The 17,890-nt window shown below is 36.6% G+C and overlaps 1 protein-coding gene across 1 annotated transcript in view; it reads right to left on the reverse strand.

The window, feature by feature from the left end:
• para (paralytic) overlaps positions 1 to 17,890 on the reverse strand; it is a 947,817-nt gene that overhangs the window by 81,313 nt on the left and 848,614 nt on the right. The gene's annotated exons all lie outside the window — the stretch shown is intronic.

Genomic DNA, 17,890 nt, shown 5'->3' on the forward strand with positions numbered 1-17,890 from the left:
ATTAATCTTGTGCTGTTTGTTTTTTATATCCCAAACAACCTTTAGTTCGGAAATGGCAGAAAAACATGTGCTCAGTGGAAGGGAGGCATGGAATGACATTAGCAGAGAAATATCCTTGAGTGAAGCTTTTAAAGGTAGAAAAGATCATAATATTAAAATAAAGTTGGAATTCAAGAGAACAAATTGAGGCAAATATTCATTTAAAGGAAGAGGAATTAAGGACTGAAATAATTTATCAAGGGAAATGTTCGATCAATTTTCAAGTTCGTGAAATTATTTAAGCAAAGATTAGGTAAACAATTGATAGGGAATCTGCCACCTGGGTTACAGCACTAAATGCAGATAACTGATGTGTGACATTGATTGACTGAAAGATTGAATGAAGTGGGAGTAGAAAAGCATCAAAGCTGTTTTGAGTCACGAAAGTGGAAACATGAAGTAAGTGAATAAGTAGTATCCTATGTATGTATGCATGCATGTATGCATGTGTGTGTGTGTGTGTGTGTGTGTGTGTGTGTGTGTGTGTGTGTTATAATATTCCAATGGTCTCCAGATCAGTTATAGAGCCACTGAAGGTTATAATAAAGAAGAATTCAATGGAAATTGCACGGAAGTATACATCAAGCCATTATTCGTCCAGTTACTATACATCCAACTGTGTCTGTCGGCCAAGATAACTCGCTCATCTGAATAGGAAATTTTGATGAAAATAGGATGAGGCATAAATTCATAAGCTAAAAATCCTGTGGTCATCGGATAATTATATCCAGAAAAACATCATCTAGTGTATAAGCAGAAACCAGCAAATGAAAAGATCACATGTCAGCGGAAGAATAAAGCAAGTTTTTATGTGTGACATTCAAGTCCAGCAATAGCATATACGGCAGAGGCCATGGTTTGAATGATGCAAATTCAGTGATCAAGAAGGCGTTGATAAAACAATAGATTGTACACGTCAAGAAGATATAAGTGAATGGTTAAGTGTGTTCCTTTGCATGATTTCTTAATTAAGAGAGTGACTTTGTCATAGAAGGCATTCCTCAAATGTCAAAAACAGATGGAAAGGAAATTATAGACCAGTGATTTGTCAGAAATTGTAAAATGCAAATCAATGTTATTATTGTAATTTTTTTTGCTATTTGTTCGGGGCGTCGACCTATAGAGATCTTTTTCCCCTTATTGTAATATTTAAATAGGATTTTGTTTCATATGAACAATGCTATTCTAAAAATTGAGATTGAAGGTCAAGAAAAAAGAACTGCTAGGTACATTTAAGAAGGAAGCTAGCTGAAAATTGTAAGACTTGAGAAGTTATTGAGAGAGGAATATGGAAACAAATTGTAATAATAATCCTAATAATAAGGTCTAACATTCTACATAAGAAACAAGGCAAGTGTCTTTGGATTAACATTGAAATATTGTGTGTTGTATATCGTTGTACTAATTCCGATTGTACAAGTTTCAGGTCAGGATGCCCATGAAGGTGGAAGATTGTTACTGTAATACCATAACCAAATCAACCATGAGGGCTTGAACAGGATTAGTATCCTGACAGGCCTGGAACTATGGGGAAATGAAATAACATTTAAAATTCAACCAAATGAGAGGATAGAGATGAATTACAAGAATCCGTCAACGATAAGTACCCCAAGATGTTTTCTTTCCTCTATTCTGTCATGTAGAGTGCATAGCAGTAGCATAGATATGTCTTTTATTTGTCATGAGGTGACATAATTAAAATACAACTTGAGTAACATAAGGTGATCGTCGCAAATATTCAATGATATCCGTAATTGCAGATATTGGAATCATGTTTCCTGTGCAATATTCAACTTGTAAAAGCATGCATTCATGGTAATTATTCCAGAATTTCTTAACCCTAGCTGGTAAATATATTTACCACTTGGGTTTCCATAGAAACTGTTCAGATTGTAATACCCTAAGTGGCCGTAACTGTCTGCTTTCTAGTCTACTAATGCTCTCTGGTAAGAATATTTATCACTTTTTCCGAAACTCGCGCTTCACGGCTATTTGAATCGTTCCACTTCGAGAAGTGGTACATATGCTTACCAGAGAGCACCACTTGAACTTCACTCATGTAAGCATTGTGTTGACCGTAAAATACAGCTCATTTTAAGCTAGATACTGGATTTCCCTAATTTATATAAGGCAACAATATATATCTTTGAATATTTTGATTGTTTTGTTAACACAGATTGCATATTTTGTGGTTAACTTTGAAAGATTTTAACCAAATTATCATTGGCCTACACATAAAGTACCAAGCAATGCGAAATAGTGTGCTCGTTTTGCATATTGATAACGTACTTATTTTCAATGCAATTGGTAATATAAATACCGGAAAATAGACTTCAGAGCTTCTAGTTACACGTTTTACATGTGCCCTTTCCTACAATATTCTGGCCAACATGTTATATTCACTAATATGAAAACATGCAGCAAGAATGTAAGGTAATGGATGTACGTTTTATCAGTCACAAGGCGTATTAGCTTCCCAAATTATGAAAAATGGATTTATACCCAAACAATACTTCAAGTGTATTTCGGAAAAACATAAATTTAGTCCATCTGTATGGTATTCAGTTCCTCTGAATTCAGGGGCGTATATAGAAAACAATAATTATAATAAATACATTTTCAGGGTAATTATGGATGTAAGAATAGACTGACTCATGTAGTGGCTGACATCAGGGCTTCCCACAGGGCAGGGGTTGACAAATCAGACATATATTGGGGGGATATATCACAAAATTCCCCTCACGCTCCTAGGCACTTCTCTGCCTGAATGCATATTTATGCTATTTTGTAAGATATTCTTCTACGATCTTAGAAATTAATTTTAGACGATGGCTAGTTTTGAATCGTATTGTTTGTAAGGAGAACTATGTGCCTTATTTCTGTATCTGTGATATTGTTCCAGCAATGTCTTTTACGAACAAAGGCCTCTCAGAAGAGGCTATCATCAATTTCATCACAGACCCCATGACCCCATGTTTCTAGTGCAATTTTCAGAGCCAGTGTGACATTTATAATTATATAAACTACTTGTTCCATGCTTTCCATCTGCATTTTGCACCTATTATTTGCAAAACACAGTGGAAAGTAGTCATGTAAGCAAAGTGGTAAATATATTTACCAGTGCACACTCAGTGGGAAAAAAATCCTAAATGCTCTCTGGTAAAAATACTTACCACCCCATATCGCATAATCAAACAATGTTCTGACTCAGATTTTGGTAAAAACCTAAACAGTAGACCCCATTGACATGGTATTTAATCAAATAAGTAATAGGTATATTTTGTTCCCCAGGGTTTTGCCCTATAAAGGGTTAAAGATTGTTCGTGAATGTAGGAAATATTGTTCTCATACTTGAAATGACTCTACAATTCTTGTGAGATGATGCAATTTACGTGTCAGTTTTGAGATCTTCTTATACGATAACTTTCCTGTGCGCGTATGATTTGCGTGAGATGTGAATATTTTGTCAGGTTAATGCTAGGATTATTCTAACACGTATTTGATGATGAGAAGGTTTCTTCAAATATACGTGCTTGTATATTTTTGGATGGATAATTATGAATAGGCATGGTGTGCATGTAAAGTGAGGTGAATTGTAAATGATAGTGTCATCGATAGAATGTTAATATGACAAACTGAGGTTGCTGTGATATATGATTTGTTGAAAATAAGCATTACAGAAGTGTAGTGTGGTCTTCGAGAATTTTAATGAATTTAAGGTTGAGAATGATTAAATACGATGTTCATCATGCGAAGTTGAAGTAGCATCGGAAATTGACAAGCAATAGGATTTGATGATAATGTTTTGCATAATGTTCCGAAGATTATGAGTATTGAAACGTGTGTACAGTCATCAAAATATTAATCTATGGCACGATGAAGATGCGAATGTTACATATTTAAACGGATAATCATGGATAGAGGATCTTCGATAGTAGATGACATTAAGATGAAGGTAATGAGATGTCTCATACTTAAGTGATGTTATTGTCACCTGAAGCAGTGCACGACTAGTATTTATTTAAGTAGTTGCTTTGTAGTATGGATTCTCGTAGACAGTAGTAGATCTTCATAATTTTCAGGAGAATACTCTCGGTGAAGCCAGATGCTGTTGGAAAGTTTCCAAGTCTTCTTATTTATTAATGATGTTATCAGCTAGATCTTGTGTATTTTAGGTGCAGATGATATGTTTCCAGGAGATGCTGTTCCTACTTTGATTGAATTTACTTGTTAGAATTAGTTGCAGTGTCTCTGAATAGTATGTGATTATGTTATTAACGAGCGACAGCATTGGACATAGGTTATTATGGGATACTCAAGTTGTTAGATAGATAGTTAATTCATGCGATGAGTCATAATATTGTTGGAATATAGAAAGATAAAATCTTGGATTAATGAGTGACAAATACGAGTGAAATACCTAAATATTTCTTATTTAATTCTATGATTGGCAGACAATGAGAAGATAGTACAATAATTTAATGTGTCGTGATAAATAAGCCTTCAGCAAGTTCTATTTTGGATTTGTTACAAGTCAAGATTTGAATTTAAGTTAGTTTATTACCAATATGTGATTAATTGTGTTATGATCCAAACCAACAAAGCATGCAATGTCGATTCTATTCTTATTTTCCAATCATGTTGTCATGTAAATATTATTGTTATTCTATTTCCATTTATGTTTGATTAATTAAATTGGAATATCCTTCCAAGAAACTAAAATTCTCAATATTTTAATTTCGTTGAATTAAGAATTATAATAGCCTTACATAATTAAGTGGAATAAATTCTTGCTATAGTAATAAGAGCCTATTATCAAGTAGAAATGAACTGTAACCAGTGTTCGTCGAATGTCCATGCCCGTGAGTGGAGACTCATGTAACTCCGTTGACACCAACCGAGGCGTACTTACACTATCTTCGAACTCTTAATTGAATCGACCCATGGACGGTTACAATATATGTATGTATGTATGTATGTATGTATGTATGTATGTATGTATGTATGTATGTATGTATGTATGTATGTATTGTGCCATTTCACCGTTCTATAGTTGCAGTATTAGGAACAAAAATGGCGCTCCAGCCATTAAAGAATTGAAATAAAAGCAATTAGCAGCGGTACGAGCCGAAAGGACAATAAATTCAACCGGCAATCACGGAAAGAACCGCTTTTAGAAGGTGGTGCGAAAGAATGACGAGAGCGGATTATTTAAACCGATTATTGAAAAAAAAAAATCTTCCATTAGAACAAATCTCAATCCAGCACTGCATCGAAGAAAGGACGGAGTCGAGTAAAGAAACCAGTTACGTATCGGATTCTTTAATCAATTATTGAAGAGAAGATCAAATCTACGATAACCCGCTTAACATCAGCTGTTGGTTGACACATATACGTGAGATTATAAACCAGCTGTTAGGAAACGTCAAGTTGGTTCTGTAATACGTCACGGTTGGGCTCGGAACATTGTATTTGCCCGATACTGCACAACTTCAAGAGAGCTGAATTAAAAGGAAAATAAAGTGCAATTCTAAAAGCACGTAAAATTCACACCGTTTCGGCGAGCAAGACAGTTGAAATAAGACGATATTTAGAGCTGTTATAAGCAAATTAGACGGACCAAAATACATAATACTTTTCGCATTAGCACTACTAAGCAGATTACAGCATGTATAAATCAACTAATGCCTTGTGTTATTCTGTCCTTGACGCAATGAAGACCACTATGATGTTCTAAGAAGCTGAGGCAGAGACTACTCCGGCTATGGTGGCGCTTCACGAGATTGATGACCCAGGAGGGCGGTAATCAGCTGTGAGGACGAGATGGACCCGATTACCAAAGCCGAACCATGGAGCGAGGCCTACCGTCCCATGACGATTAACAGCGAGATGGAAGTCAATACCAAATAAGCAAAGTTAAGTCCCCATTTGAGTCGTGTCATAAGTAGAAACCTTTATTCTTTTGGTTAATATATAATGTGCATTATGACATTGTGTGTGCGTAGTTAATATACAAGTGTACTTACAAGGAAATAGGTATTCATCTGAAGTTACCATAAATCCCAGACATAGGTGTAAAATACCAGTGAATGCCGTTCGTAAGTTTGTCAATATGGTATTGAAGAAGTGATTGATATTTTTCTTAAATCGTTGTCAGTGAAGTGTTAGAATATTAAGTGGAAGCTAATATACATGCGTGATGGCTTTAACAAAATAACAAGAGTAAAGATCATATTTAGGGAATGTTTACAATAAAATATAGTGGCACAGTTTTAAGGTTACGACGTGCTGTTCTTTGATACTATGACAGTAATGATAATGATTTATATATGTGTAGGTTATGGCACATATGTTGCGTATTTTGATGAAACGAGTGCTTTGATTATGAATGCTACGCGATAATTGAAGTGTTAAATGGTGAATGCAATAAGCATATGAGTTGATAGTATATTATGATGGCGATAGTTATTGTTATTTAGGAAGTTGGTCATAGTATTCTTCGAGAGATGGTAGTATGTGTAGGTTGCACATGCTAAAGTGTATGTATTGAAACGTACTGTTTCCGATCGCTATTTTATTCCCTAATATATATATAATACAGATTAGGATACGATCTCAATGCCATCAGTATAGAATTAATTGAGTATGTAGGATCATCAGAAGAGCCGAGAGGCCACGTACGTCAATATTTAGGCCTTCACTGACATACCTACGATTGTTTTCATGTATTCTCACATACGGCAACTTAACTTTTGATTTTATGGGAGCAGTTTAACACATCACTGGTAACTTAGTCTTTCATATGTGGATTTTAGATGAAGATAGAGTCTTCCTATGTGTCAATTTTTCCACCTATAGTATTATTCGTTGGAAGTTAATTAATTACACTTGGTAATGCTATATTAAGTCATATACGCACTTTAATTGAATTTCAGCCATGAATTAAAATAATAATTGAATGATTTAGCCACATAAGCCTTACGATGGAATTAATTTGAGATTACTTACGACTTAAAGTGGACTTAGATTTGCTTATATGGAGGTCAGTTGATATGAAATATGAAACATACGAAAATTTGAAATATCAACTAGTGAAAATCCCTAATGGACAGACATTATTTTCTCACACGATTTTTCTACTGTGCATGGACATTGATGTGAAGTGTTCAGCCGAGTGATATGCATTTCTTTAATTGCATGTGAATTTAGGTTCAGACGATTGAATTTTGGTAATTTTAAGGAGCAATCCAGCTTAATATGGAAAGATTCCAGATCTTAATTAATTAATTAATTGATTGATTAATTATTGGTCACCTTCTTTGCATTTTCACATTTTCAATTTGAACATTGTATATAGTAGGGAGTATAGCTTGTTGTACTTAAATCATTTGGATGCATCCGATTATTACAATTATGTTGAATAATTTTACTTGATTATATAATTTATTTTTTTTCTTTTCATTTAATTCTCTTGGATACTACATAGTCACGATACAATTCTTCGACAGGCCAGGATTAGGATATAGATGAATGAGGCCTAATTTCATTTATTTATTAGAGGTTTTTCCAAACCTGTTTTCTTCAATGCAATATAATTAAGGCACTTAGAGATGCTGATTGCGTAGGAAACCAGCCACAGTGTATAAATAATTTTTCAAGATATTCTACCTTTATCTCAAATCATACTTAGACCAATTTATTAATAAAAGCTGAGTAGTGAAAACATTAAAATTCTTTCAATGTCTACTTAGAATAAGTACTAGATATAAGCTTATAATGACTAATTCTGAATCGCGATTATGATGATGACATGCACGGAATTCTTGACAAGCCATGATAATCTGAATTTTAAGATAAATTTCGGCATCATACAAGTACGGTATCCGACTGATAACGTGTTGAAGACGTTCATCTACGTAGGTTGGGATTTACCGTAGGCCATAGGTGTACTTTCTCACGCGGAACTCACAACCCAACAATATTTGGCAGATGAAATTGTTATTAAGAGCTAGTCTGGAACTCGTGTATCCCCACCTGGACGCGGGAGTGGTGCAGTATGTATGTATGTATGTATGTATGTATGTATGTATGTATGTATGTATGTATGTATGTATGCTTCTTAGTCCCGTTTCTTGATACTGGGTGCGGAATGAGGTGAGATGATTTTATATAGCATATTTTTATGGCCAGGTGTCCTTCCTAATGTCAACCTCAGTTGAGGTGCTAATGAAGATGAAATGAATGCTGGCGAACAAAATTGAATAAGGAGGTAGAAGGAATCGGCTATGGCCTATGAATAGGAACAGACCTTGGATTTGCCTGGAAGTGAAAATGGGAAACCAATGAAAACCATTCTCAGGACAGCCGACGGCAGGGTTTGACCTCACACATCTCCCAAATGGAAGCTCAGAGCTACGTGAACCTAACCGCATGAACTCGTTTGATACCTATACCTTTCCCATGAAGGTTTCTAACTCCATCAAATAAGAGCTCATGTTAGTATGGAGTTTCTTAACTATTTCCAAATGGGCCACAGAGTTTATGAGAGTGACACTGATCTTTCATAGCTACTGCTATTTCATCATTCCACCAGGGAATGACTGTACATCGAGGAGTCCTGGAGAAAGATGGCAGCAGCAAGAGTAACTTGCGTGACATGTGCCACATCATTATCTACGCTCCAGCTATAAAGACAGCTAATGATGTCTACTTTGGCCAATTAACACATTTCAGAATCCACTGAGGAGGAGCCTCGATGGATGTCTGTTTCAACATGTAAGAATAATAGGAAATTTTTTTTTTTGCTAGGGGTTTTACGTCGCACCAACACAGATAGGTCTCATGGCGACGATGGGATAGGAATGGCCTAGGAGTTGGAAGGAAGCGGCCGTAGCCTTAATTAAGGTACAGCCCTAGCATTTACCTGGTGTGAAAATGGGAAACCACGGAAAACCATCTTCAGGGCTGCCGATAGTGGGATTCGAACCTACTATCTCCCGGATGCAAGCTCACAGCCGCGCGCCTCTACGTGCATGATCAAATCGCCCGGTAATAGGAAAATTATTAGTCACAGAGGTCATCATGTACATCCCATTGAAACAGGGGGATGAGCACATGGTTGCACAGACTACTGTCAGTGCAGAAAAATTTCCTGTGCACTATGCTAAAATGAGTTAGGTCACCTGTTTTCAACATGCAAAAATCCAGGCTCCTATCAGTTTCTCCAACTCCCTTACTCTGAGCAAGGAATTTCAGAGCCCTATGATGGCGATGAGCATCAGAATCACCCAATAGGACAAAAAGTTCTGGGAGCTGATTAAAAAGTTCAATTCCAGTTCAGTTCCTGGAAAATATACATTATAAGCAATAGTTATGACAGACAATCAAACTCGAACCACTGCTACCTCCATCTCATTTATTAATGGAACCAATTCACTGCAGATATCAGAATGATTGAAGATATCAATGCCACTGGAAGCCCAGTTGGTATAATCCTGTTCTTCTGACGATAGTCTGACATTTTTCAAGACCGCACAATGATCTGGTCTGAGATTTGTTTCTTGAACTGACATTAAGATGCTTGTCATAACCATTACAGTTCCACTGCATCAGTTACACAGTGTGTACTCTTGCTTGTTTGTGTTAGGTTTCAAGTGGTGAGCCACTTTCTAACCCAAACACCGCTTCTGCTTCCATCCAAGGATGGAGGTGAACGCCCAATTCCTATCACCTGATCACCAGACAAGGGACAAGGTGTGGAAAAGATAGAGGGTCCCAGAAGACCTCCAACATGCAATTTGATGGCAGGGATGCCCTTCTACAAAGAGAAAGCACTGACTTTGGAGCAGATGGTCCAATTGGCACTGACACACATCCTCTGAATAGACAGGATAATTTTCCTTCTCATAGGAGAGATGAGGGAGCAAGTAAGTACTCCCTTCTTCCCCACCTTCTTTTCTTGTTCAGATAGGCCAGGAGGGACATTCCCAGCCCTGGTTGGTGATGGTGCCTCTGCTGGCTTGGTTGTGGCTTTTGCTTAGTTTCCTTCACTATCACAGGCTTCTTTGTGGTTGAAGGTGGGTTAGACCACAACTTCTGCCTCTCAATCTTTGTAATGTTGCTCACTGGAGCAACTGCCACCTTGGGCTTAGCAATATTAGCAGGTGCAGATAGAACAAACCACAAACTTGAAAGACTCTGTGCTATATCACTACTTTGGACAGGCTTTGAATGTTTCATGGCTTTTCTCCTAAGTATCTTCCCCAAATTCTACCAAGTCTGCGCACAGCCAAGGCAATACCCACCTGGCTTGGAAGGTATTGCCCGGGGTCTGATGTTTAAGCAATACTGTTTAGGCATGTATCGCAGAGTATAGAGAGAGGTCCCTGTTCAGTCATTTTCCTGAGTGGAGACCTGTATTTTTAGGTAGATACTACTGCAAGGTAAATGATGCTCTCATCCGACGAGTTGCAGATACTGTAACGGTTCAAATCCCGTTACAAGATGATATCTGTATTTTTATTATTGTATGATTTTATCTGTATTTTATTATTATTATTATTATTATTATTATTATTATTATTATTATTATTATTATTATTATTATGTCAGTATTATTATTATGTTATCTGTGATATTGTACTATTATTGTAATTATCCGTTTTATTCAATTTTGCAATTGCCTGTTGCTTGCAAGATTGCACTTAGATATATACATATATACGTATGTGTAGATTATCATTAAACACCTGTACAGTGAGAATTGTTGTATATATCAGAGATTGGAAGTGACGTTGGTATATTGCTATACCAGTGGAGATTCTGCCAAGTCATCGCCACGCCTTGGCTATGTCATCGTATTTATTTAGATATACGCGCATCGACTCTATCGCCGCGGGGCTATTTCACCACTGTATGTAATATCTGTCGCGTAGGTGGGAGTATGTCATTGTTATTTCTGGAGATTACGTAGTTGTGTCAACCAACGTCTATATAAGGTAGCTCCATATTGTAGCGTCAGTCATTACTTATACGGATGCAGTACAGTGAAGTAGTCTACTAGATCAAGAGGCCTTAAGTGGTCAGCCAACCAGTGTGAACGAGAGATGGTGAAGACTCAGTGAGCCATTATTGGTCATTGAGAGAGTGAGACCAAATGGTTGGTCCGTCACTTAGTGGAAGACGCGGACGCAAGGCTTACCAAGGAGTCAGAGAGGGCAACCCTGGACCTACCAAGAGGTCATACCATATTGACTTACAAAGAAGTCAGATGATATGGAGAAGAAGCAGTCTCAAGGATGTATCACCACGTTAGGCGTGACACATCTACAGTAAACACCAGAGCAATGGATTACGTCGTAATTACACTCAAAGTGTTAAAGGTACAGTCAAGTGAATCAGCGAGGGAAATATTTCGTATAAATTGTTAAATGTCCGGTCAAGAAGAATTCAAATTCATGCCTAGTTTCTTTCATTTGCAATGTCATAATTTCATATTCTCATCTGTTTTATCGCAACAAGACTCACTATTTTTTGATATATTATTTAAAGAATATATATTGTTCTATCAAACGAATTCATAGTTTCATTTCATTGACAGTAAAATATCTTAACCTCAAAATTAATGGGGAAACCGAACGCCAATCTCCTTTTCCCAGAACTTGTATGGTATGTTGTCAAAAGTAAGCTTATTACCCCACACCCTAGAGATAGTCAAGAGTCTCATTCTATTATTGCTGTACTGAGTGACAGCTGGCGCCCTTCAAATAATGTATGTGTAAGTAAGCAGGTAACAAGTAAGTGTGAGTACAAGGTTCGACGAGTGTGTAATTTATTTAATGAATGTTAATTTTCAGATTTTCCATTTTAAATGCAGATATTCAGATCTTTCAATTTAATCCAGTTTTAATAATATTTGTAAATTTACTCAGCGACTCAGGAGAAACTTACAATGTGTCGACGCAACGTGGGACTCGAATAAATTCAGAATCTGTTCTCAATGACAGCATATCATAGGTTCATTTGGGAGGAGTATGCACAATTTAAGCCAACGGAATCATTACCGGTAAATGTTAAGAGTGTAATTTTGTGATATATATTTGTATTTTGGGGATATGTCAAGGGATTTGAAGAGGGAAATTAATTTGAGATCGCGTACTATCACTAGTGAACCAAAGATGGACAAGGAAGACAATAACAAGTCATGTGACGACGAGGTCATTGCTTCTGCGGACATCCAAGGTGAAATTCAGAGTAGGGAGCAGGTGAATATGATGGAAGATTCTGAGATAATTCAGGAAAGTGCAGAAATTGAGAAGCACACTGAAACTCAAAAGGAAATCGCGGGGGGGGTGAGCCAGGATCTTTTTAATTTGCTGATGGCCAAAATGGACGAGTTCGAGGAAGAAAGGAATAGGAGTTTCGAAAAGTGGAAGAAAGAGATTGATACTAGTAATGAAAATAATAATAAACAGATGGAAGAAGTGATTGGTAGCTGTAGCAAAATGGAAGAACAGATTGATACTAGTAGTGAAAATAATAAAGAGATGATAGAGATGAAAGAATTATTTAGTAGTAGTAGTAGTGAAAATAGTAATAAACGAATGGAAAAGATGAGTGAAAATAATAAGAAAGAGATGAAAGAATTAATTGATAGTAGTAATGAAAATTTTAATAAACTGTGTAACTCTCTATGTAGCAAAATGGATCAGTTTATTATCAGTAATAACGAAAATTGTAATGCGATCATTAGTAAAATAGATTCTAAGATATTAGAGATAAATAATCAAACATCTAAGTCAACATGTAAGTTAGAAAGTAAGTCAAATGAAGAATGTGTTGAAATTGAAGGTGAAATGAAGTTGAATCGGAGCAATATTCATATTCAAATTAAGTATGGTAAAGGAACTGGTACAGAGAATATCGTAGAATTAAGTGATAAAAGTTCTAGTAATCGGGAAGAAATCCATGAGGTAGTCGAGAAGAGATTGGACAAGATTTGCAATGCAGTTGGGGAAGAGATGGGGGAACAGATTAGTAGAAATGAGCAAGTTGAAAGCAAACTTGTGGAGGTCACTGAACTACGGAACGAACAGGAAACGCTATCACAGCAGGTAAGAGAAAGAGAGGAAGAATTGAAGGAAGAAGTGAGAATAGAGGACGAGGAGGATGAGAGAGGAGCGGAAGAAGAAGAAGAAGAAGAAGTTGTAAACTGCCAGGAAGTGATACGGCAGAAAGGTAGAGGTAAGACAGGTTTAGACGTGGTAATAGCGAGTGGTTTGTTCAGTAGGGATCGTGATTTAACCAAGTTTTCTGGAAAACAGTTCAGTACTACAGAATTTGTAAAAGTAGTCGAGAAAAGATTTGCAAGTAAGTTGAGGAATAATGTTATTGAATGGGAATACGTGTTGGAGATTTTGTCTAATGTTTTTATCGGTGAAAGTAGAATATGGTTTCGAGTATACTGGAATAATATGTCTAATTTAGGAGAGTTTAAAGTGTTCATTGATAGGCTTTGGAAAGAATGTGTGCAAGGGCGCGCGCGAGAGAGAGAGCGCATGATGTCTAGGGAAAGTAATATTGTAGAGAGAAGGGGGAAAATGTTAGCCGTGTATCAGAGGAGAGGGGGTGATCATGATCCGCAGAGGATTAATACTTGTGTTGATGGTGATAGTGGTCAAAAGAGTAACGAGAGAGAATCAGAAAATGGGAGGCGTATGGATTTGAGTTGTGAGAGAGAGGATCAGAAGAGTAATCAGAGAGAATCGGAAGATGGGAGGCGTATGTATTTGAGTTATGAGAGAGAAGGTCAGAGGAGTAATCAGAGAGAATCGGAAGATGGGAGGCGTATGTATTTGAGTTATCAGAGGGATTATGATAGTCTTAATATGTATGTTATCAAGGTGTCGTTATGGAGCCAGAGTATTTCAGATTCACAGGGAATCGGGTAAATTAAGTGAACAGTCCGAAGGTAGAAGTTGAACAGGTATATAGTATAAGTAGTAATGTAGTGAAAGTAGATTTAAGTGTGTAGTGTGATTGTGACCCAAGTAATGTTAAGTGAGATATTTAAGTAATGACGTAGTCATTAATTAATTAATGGTAGCGGTAAGTTAGACGTAAGACGTGATCTGTTAAAGTGATGTAAGTACTTGTTATACCGAGAATATGATGTAAGTAGTGAGGTAGTAACTCCGATGATGGAAATTGTGATATGAAGAAGGTAAGTGAAGGTACTATTTTATAACAGCCGTTGGGTAAGTCAAAGTGAGTAAATAAAATGATAGCGGTACCAGTCAATTGAAGATAATTGTAAGTTTCAGTCATGCCTTGTTGTACCAAAACTTGTGTATTCAGTTATTTTAGGAGCTGACTTGGTTTCAAATCATGGAAGTAGAGTAGACTTTGATTTAGGTAGTGTGTGTTTGTTCTGGGAGGAAACTAGCAAAGAAGTACGTGTTAATTATGATGGGTCTGAGGTAAGTGTGTTGGTGACGTGTGTTCTTTGAAATATATGAGAGGTAAGTGAAGTTGTTCCTAGTGAGAGGAAATGTTTTGTTGGGTGTGTTACGTGCCTGTACGACCAGTATCCGAGGGATAGTCGGTATGAGGCAGTGACGTGAGGTAATTTGGGTGAATTACAGGAGGAGTAATTGTGTTCGATGTTAGGTAAGCATCGAGATGTATTTAGTGGTTAAGTGAGGAAGAACACGTATATGAACATAAATTTGTAGTAGATGACCATTCATCATTTGTGGGAGGTAAGTACCCCAGTCAACTTAAATGTGCTAGTGTAGTCTAAGAACAAATAAACATTATGCTGGATTACGGAATAATTGAACCATCTTGTAGCCATAGTATTGATTCTTTAATTATTGTTGCCAAGGAGGATGTGATTTGTTGAGATGTAAGTTAATAAGGGCAAAACTGATTCACTTTGAGTGACAGAGTGCTACTCAGAGTTCCATTTCATCATCTGCAGAGGCTGGAAATATGTTGAAGTTATTATTTTGTATCAGGGGTATTTCACCTTGTGAACCGTATCGGGAAGTGTGCATATTCCTTAAAAGATCAGGAAGGGGATATTGTCGGTATTTGTAGTATTATATATGTAAAGAAGTATTTCACGTGAGATTTGTTGAAATAAGAGTAAGATGATTAAATTTTGTGAGAAACGTGCAAAATAAAACTAACATCTGCGATATGCGTGTGAACCAAGTGTCGTATTGGTGTATTGGAAGAATAAGTGCTACATTGTCATGTACTGTGTGACAAAAAACGGAGAACAGGACATTGGACAGTTATCTGCGATAACAATATGCGAGAACAGTTCTCATATAAGTAAATTTTCACAAAATGTTTTGATATGTTAAAAAAAGGAGAAGAATGTTGTATATTGATTGAAATTATTTGTGTGTGTTAAATTAAGAGCTATGCTCTTGTGAATTGTATGAGAATGGGACACTGGACAGTTATGTGCGATGACAATGTGCGAGAAGAATTCTCATATATGTGATGTATTATAAAATGTATGGATGCTGAAAAAGAAAATTATTGTTGTATACTCATTTAAAGTGTTTATCTGTGTCAGTGTTATATATATAATTTTGTTCATAAATCAATCGATTCTTTGTTCTTCGATTTATTTATGAGGGAGGCGAATTGTAACGGTTCAAATCCCGTTACAAGATGATATCTGTATTTTTATTATTGTATGATTTTATCTGTATTTTATTATTATTATTATTATTATTATTATTATTATTATTATTATTATTATTATTATTATTATTATTATTATTATTATTATTATTATTATTATTATTATGTCAGTATTATTATTATGTTATCTGTGATATTGTACTATTATTGTAATTATCCGTTTTATTCAATTTTGCAATTGCCTGTTGCTTGCAAGATTGCACTTAGATATATACATATATACGTATGTGTAGATTATCATTAAACACCTGTACAGTGAGAATTGTTGTATATATCAGAGATTGGAAGTGACGTTGGTATATTGCTATACCAGTGGAGATTCTGCCAAGTCATCGCCACGCCTTGGCTATGTCATCGTATTTATTTAGATATACGCGCATCGACTCTATCGCCGCGGGGCTATTTCACCACTGTATGTAATATCTGTCGCGTAGGTGGGAGTATGTCATTGTTATTTCTGGAGATTACGTAGTTGTGTCAACCAACGTCTATATAAGGTAGCTCCATATTGTAGCGTCAGTCATTACTTATACGGATGCAGTACAGTGAAGTAGTCTACTAGATCAAGAGGCCTTAAGTGGTCAGCCAACCAGTGTGAACGAGAGATGGTGAAGACTCAGTGAGCCATTATTGGTCATTGAGAGAGTGAGACCAAATGGTTGGTCCGTCACTTAGTGGAAGACGCGGACGCAAGGCTTACCAAGGAGTCAGAGAGGGCAACCCTGGACCTACCAAGAGGTCATACCATATTGACTTACAAAGAAGTCAGATGGTATGGAGAAGAAGCAGTCTCAAGGATGTATCACCACGTTAGGCGTGACACATCTACAGTAAACACCAGAGCAATGGATTACGTCGTAATTACACTCAAAGTGTTAAAGGTACAGTCAAGTGAATCAGTGAGGGAAATATTTCGTATAAATTGTTAAATGTCCGGTCAAGAAGAATTCAAATTCATGCCTAGTTTCTTTCATTTGCAATGTCATAATTTCATATTCTCATCTGTTTTATCGCAACAAGACTCACTATTTTTTGATATATTATTTAAAGAATATATATTGTTCTATCAAACGAATTCATAGTTTCATTTCATTGACAGTAAAATATCTTAACCTCAAAATTAATGGGGAAACCGAACGCCAATCTCCTTTTCCCAGAACTTGTATGGTATGTTGTCAAAAGTAAGCTTATTACCCCACACCCTAGAGATAGTCAAGAGTCTCATTCTATTATTGCTGTACTGAGTGACAGCTGGCGCCCTTCAAATAATGTATGTGTAAGTAAGCAGGTAACAAGTAAGTGTGAGTACAAGGTTCGACGAGTGTGTAATTTATTTAATGAATGTTAATTTTCAGATTTTCCATTTTAAATGCAGATATTCAGATCTTTCAATTTAATCCAGTTTTAATAATATTTGTAAATTTACTCAGCGACTCAGGAGAAACTTACAATACCATCAGGGCTTTTGGGTGTAGTTGCACACGCAGCATGCCATCCAAAGCAGCATGCACATTGCATTTTGAATCGGATTACATTAAACACTCAAGAGGGTACGAATGGACACATGACCCTTTTAGTTGCCTTCTACAACGGGCAGAGGTTACCTGTGGATGTATTCACATGCTCCCACCTACTGGGGGTCCAATTCACAAATCCAATTGCACAATCCAGAGTCTTGCCAAGATCATCCATTTTAGTTGTCTCGTAACACAGGTAGAGGATACTGTGGGTGTATTCTATTCCCCCATCCTCAGGGGGGCATATTAGCAATTGTGTAGAAGTTATAATAATCAATATTCCCTTAGTGATAATTATTACTATACAGTCTAAACTGGTTAAGACGTTCCTCTCCAGTGCATTTCTCTGGTTATTACGTCATTATTCCAAAGTCCCAGTCCATGTCCTATTAAATGTTAAAGAAACCAGGATAGCACACTGACGTCACTCTTTAGTATGTTCATAATTCCCACCAAAAGAAATTTAAATTAGCGTTCCCGGCCACATTGCGCGCACGTTAGAGAAATTAATTTCATGGCCCTAGCGTGTCAGCCTACAGGTGCAGGGAGTGTCAGTCTCAAGCCAGTCTTTGATGTGGACGTGTGTTTATTTGGATTGCACACCAGATGTTCGT

The sequence above is a fragment of the Anabrus simplex genome, chromosome 1 (genome assembly GCF_040414725.1).
Source record: "Anabrus simplex isolate iqAnaSimp1 chromosome 1, ASM4041472v1, whole genome shotgun sequence".
Taxonomy (NCBI): domain Eukaryota; kingdom Metazoa; phylum Arthropoda; class Insecta; order Orthoptera; family Tettigoniidae; genus Anabrus; species Anabrus simplex.